Source organism: Populus nigra, chromosome 15 (assembly GCF_951802175.1).
Source record: "Populus nigra chromosome 15, ddPopNigr1.1, whole genome shotgun sequence".
In the NCBI taxonomy this organism is placed as follows: domain Eukaryota; kingdom Viridiplantae; phylum Streptophyta; class Magnoliopsida; order Malpighiales; family Salicaceae; genus Populus; species Populus nigra.
The window spans coordinates 4,320,262-4,326,261 of NC_084866.1; positions in this window are offsets into that span (position 1 = coordinate 4,320,262).

The window sequence follows — 6,000 nt, forward strand, 5'->3', positions numbered from 1 at the left end:
GATTCCTTTGAAGCTTAAAAAAAACCTAGAAGTTTCCTTTCTTTAATAGCAAAAACACATTTAAAAGGGTTGAGTTTCATGTAGTATTGACTCAAAATAGAAAAAACTTCTTCAAGGTCCAGGAGATGTTATTCAAAAGTCATGCTCTTTACTAACATGTCATCAACATATTCCTCCATAATTCTTCCCAATTGATTTTTAAATATTTGGTTGACCATTCGTTGATATGTTGCCCCTACATTCTTCAATCTGAATGACATGGCTTTATAGTAATAAGTTTATGCTTCAGTTATAAAAGTTGTTTTCTCCTCATCTTCGGGATGCATGAGGATTTGATGATAACCTGAGTTTGCTTCCAAGGAGCTCAAGAATTCAAAACCTATGGTAGCATCTACCAAACGATCAATTTTTGGGATTGGATAACTATCTTTTATGTAAGCTTTGCACAAGTTAGTGAAATCCACACACATCTATCACTTGCCATCACACTTCTTGACCATAACCACTTTTGCCAACAATACAGGGTATACCACTTTCCTAATGAAAACAACAAGTTTGTCTACTTCTTATGTTATAGCCTTCAGTCTTTCTCCCCTAAAGTCCCTCCTTTTCTGGTGAATTGGATGTGCAGCTGGATCTACCTTTAATTGACGAGTAGCTATTTTAGGGCTAATGTTTGGCATGTCTGATGCAACTATTGCAAAATTCAACATTTGGATTTGCAAAAGCTATATCAATGGCTATTATTGTTTTGGTGTTAAGGTGGATCTTACTTTTGTAATGACTTTTTCATCTCCCCCAAACAAATATACTTCAATTCCTCAACAACCTCAATTATGATATGTACTCTTTCCTTTAAAGACTATTTGTGGTATTATATCAGCACTTTCTTACCCTTCAAGAAAGTGGTGGCACATTGCTTGAAAGTTACTTGATCCCCTCACAATATGACATGTAACACCCAGTACTTTAATTATGATTTTCATCTTTCTAATTGTCCTTTATGTGAAAACTAGGGGTATTTTTTTATACAACCATAAGAATTTCCTTAACTCAGCATCTAACAATTTCATTAATAAATACACTAGTACATAATCTTTATTTATACTTTTATGTGAGTACATCACTTTCCAATTTATTTACGTGAAATTTATTTACAAACATTCACTAGACAATACTAAAACCTAATCAATATAGAAAGGCTAAATAACTCGATAATGTTTCATGAGGAGTCATGATATCCTAAAGAAAATTCTTGTAAAATATACAAAATCATGAAACTCTTAATCAATATTTGCGTCATCAAGGTTACCAATAATTATCAATGATACAAGTAAAACCAATTTCACTAACTTCTTTTTGGTAGATACATCAATCTATGCTAGATTCAAATTTAATACATTCTCATAAATCATTGATGAACTTTTATTTCATCATAGTACTCATTTAACAATCACAGTCATATTATAGTAACTCTTGTTCACAACATGTTTGACTCATACTTTGATTCACTTTCTTAAATACACTTAACTCGTATGATTTTATATATACCTCACAACCATATCTAGTTCACACTATTGTTTCAATCCCTAATATATTTAATTTATGACACTTATTGTTTTACAAATATGTTTATACCCTTTCAACTTCTCAAGTATTCAGTTTGTTCCAATACTCATGTTATTTTAACTCATTAAATACCATTTTAGCTCCCACTTGTGATTCATTTCATATACACATTCATGTTCTTTTAACATATATTTTGTCATTTTAGCTTTTTATGCAATTATTTGCCTAGTTCAATCTCGCTAATTCATATGTATCATCATTATGGTTCATCATTTCATTACCTTTTCACATAGACCATGCTATTATCTTCCACACTATTTTTGACTTTTTTTTCAAAAAGATTTAAGCCTTGCACTTTATCTCGACTTATTACTTTCAAATGAAAACTTAATTTAATGTAATTTTAGTAGTGTCTCTTTTAAAATCAAATGATCTCATATATCGACATCAATAATCCACAAACATTCCAAACAAATCCATGGTCTTACCATCATAGACCTGAAACATTACATTATTAATCATGAATAAAATTCAACAATAGAATAAAAAATACATAAATGCATAATTTTATTTCATTAATCCGTAGTTAACACTTTAACACAAATACATAATTTTATTCTATTAGTCAACTATTTAATTCCATCTAATGACCCATTAATAACCTGGCAAGACAGTCGCATTGATGCTAATAGCTCTATTCCGAGCAACTTAGTCAATCAAGTATCTTAACAGTCAATGACATTGATGTCACTATCTTAACTACAGATAGCTAGTCAAATACAATATGCTGGTCATCAACCTTATTGATTCCACTAGCTCCAAATAGGTCGTCTAGTCAAATTCAATATGTAGGTCATCAATCTCATTGATACCACTAGCCCCAAGCAGGTCAGCTGGTCAAATTAAGTAGTTGTCATCAACTTTGTTGATGCCACTAACCCTAAACAAGTCCGCTAATCAAATTAAATATGTTAATCATCAACCTCATTAATTCCACTAGCAGCAAACAGACTAGCTAGTCAAATTCAATATGTCGGTCATTTGCCACTAGCCCTAAACAGGTCGGCTAGTCAAATTAAATATGTCGGTCATTAACCTCGTTGATGCCACTAGCCCCAAACATGTCGGCTAGTCAAATAAAATATGTCGGTCATCAACCTCATTGATGCCACTAGCCCCCCCCCCCCAACACACACACACACACACACACACACTAAGTTCCAACCCTATAGGTGCATTCACATGATAATATTTTTATTTTTTTTCCTACTCATAGGCGATATTCATATAATAATAACATTTCTCGTGCCCATAAAAAATATTCACATGATAATATTTATAATGTCATAAGAAATATTCACATAACAATATTTCTCATGCATGTAAACAATATTTTTCATGATATATAGTAGTAAAGAATACATATAATTTCTATCATATTCCAGCATTACAAAAATTTAAACAATTAAAGAAGTAAAGGGGCAACCCTTACCTTAAGATCTTGTTATACACACTCCTGAGAAGTCAGGTCCCTCTCTGTATGCTTCTCTAACATTTCATTAAAACATCCTGAATCAATATTCAAACATTTCTAGTTCATTGCTCACATTTACTAATTAACGCAATCGAATACTTTCATAAATAGTTCATGATTATAGTATTTTGTTTATCATTTCAATTCATTTACATTAGCAACTTACACTGACATTTAATTTTTTAATGACTATTTTTCTTTGATGATTTTCAATGTCTAAATGACTTAATTTTTCATTGACAATTCTCGATGTCTAAATGACTCAATTTTTCATTGATGAATTCTATATAACAATTTAAGCCAAGTTCAACATAGTTCATGCTACCCATTTCAAATTAATCCTTCCCATTAACATATTCATAATCTTGGCCAAGTAAGCTTTTTCCTCTTTTAAAACTGTAACAACCCCAATTGTTTACTTAGTTTTTCCATTAAACTTCCACATAAAGGGTAAATGGAGCATAATTATTTTTTTTTCATTGAGTTCGCTGAAATTTCTAATGAAATTTTGGCAGAGTCTCCCCTATACCAGGAGGTCCCAAGTTATCGACAATTTACCCTGCACACATTTATAATCACATCCCAACCATAATCACTTCTATAATTGGTACACATTAACCATTTAATTCATTCAAGAATGAATTCAGGGCAAATCTTTATACTCAATCTCCATCTCATATCACATGCATAAGTTAGTAATTAGGAGAACCATTCCAGCACTGAATTTCATATATAAGCACAACACAACTTAGCATTCTAAACAAAAGCTAGTACATTATAATTTCCCAAACATAGGTTGATACATTTAATATTCCAAAAACAAAATAATACAAGGAGTATACTATTCTATTTAGATTACATGTTTACTGCATAACAAAAATTACACGAATAATCCCTAGGTTCCTAACTTATACAAAAAGGGATCAAGGAACCTAAATTCTACTCCTAACATGAATGGGAAGGACCTGCAAAACATAAAATTTTCATATAATTAAAAATAACTAAAATACAAACAATTCATAGAAAAAAATTATACATCACATCTACCCACTTAAGTCATATGCAATTTAACACTTAACCACCAACCCCTTTTAAGGATTATCAAATTTGTTTCCTTTAACTAATCCTCCCCACATCGAGAAGACTATTGCCGACACTAATGACCTCCATTAGTGTCTTTAGTTGCCCGTTCTGGGTCAACTAATCAAATTCATGAAAATGCCAATATAACACGATCGTTGGTGTCATTAACTATTTTTGAACCGAAATAGTTAATCAATGTTCCATGTTCCTTTGGGAGGTCCTCGGGTGTGCCGATGTCAAGGATTCTTGACATCATTAGCTTTCACCTCAGAAAGCTAATCAAGTCCCATAAATTTTGTCCATATTAACGTCACCCGCCGAATATCATTAACTATTCTGAACCTGAATAGTTAATCAAGTTTTATATTTCTCCTCCCACGTACTGATGATGCCGATGTTAACCAACTTGGCTAACATCATTAGCCTCCCATATCTGGGACAGACTAATCAAATTCAAAAAATAGTCGTTCCCAAAATTCATTGTTACTGTTCATTCCTCCAAAATAACCTATAAATTAAATCTAGTTCTCCGTTTCTATTTTCCCATCATTTAACCTTTCATTTCCCCCTTTTCTTTTCCTCATCAATAAACACCAAATTTTTATAATTCAATAGTTGATTAAAATAATTATTAACTACAAGAGATATAGGTATCGAGTACCTACCTGTTGTAGACACTCGACTTGCTTTCCCTGCTGTTGTTGTACTCCTCCCGTGGTTCCTCCTGAAACCACAAACACCCATCATTATTCCATATTAGTCCACATATCACAACACAACAACAACAATGACAATAATATTCATTTCTCTTTTACCAATCTTTTCTTTCTCACTAACATTCCTCATTATTATCCTTTAACATTTTTAGCTCATTATTAGTCCAAGTGGACATCATGAATTCAATTTTGATCATAATTTTTTTTCATTTTTTTTAAGATTAAGACACACTTTACAAAGGGCTAGAAAACAAATTATACCCTTAATATGGCTAAATTTCATCGTTTTATCGATTTGGCCGAATCTACCAACAGGGGTGGCAGCTTAACCTCTCCTAAGATTTTTATTTGTATTTGGAGTTCTAAGACTCCAAATTAGGCAACGTCAGACTCATTGAAAAGCTAACATTCCCGGCTACAAATTCTATGAAGGGACCCTCCCTGGATTCTATCATCTTTAGGTCCAAATTTCCTCAGGAACCAGGGCAATGAACCTACCCTATTTTGTCAATGGAGAAGGTATCTCCAATTTTATCTCCAATCCTACTTCCTCATCAGATACAGCCATGCTTTCACCTTATGCATGGTAACTTGGAACGTAGGTTCCTCTTCCTTACAAGTTATAATTAGTAACAACATTCTAACAACACATCTCAATTAATTAACAAGGAAGTCATAAGTTCTCCTCCTATGTTTTTCTTCCCCTCCAGTGGCCGATCCTTAAATTTGTTCTTTTTTTTATATACACTCAAACCACACATTTCCTTAGTGTTCACCTCCTTAAAATTGTTTCAGTTGAGAAACAAGAAAAACAACACAGAAATCAGAATTTGTCTTTTTCCCTTACAACCCTATGGCCGACCACTATTTCCCCTTAGTCTTTGATTTTGTTAAAATTTTATTTGCATAATTTCATCCTTTTTAGGCAACCTATGTTGTTCAACTCATTTAATTCCAATCAATTCCACATTTCCCCAAATTTTATTCAAGGACCCTAATTTTTCAAACTTCAAATTAATGCACAATTCTTTCATGAATTTAAATTGGCCTTTTCAATTGGTTTAGAACTTCATAACTGGAGGAAATTTAGGTTTGATT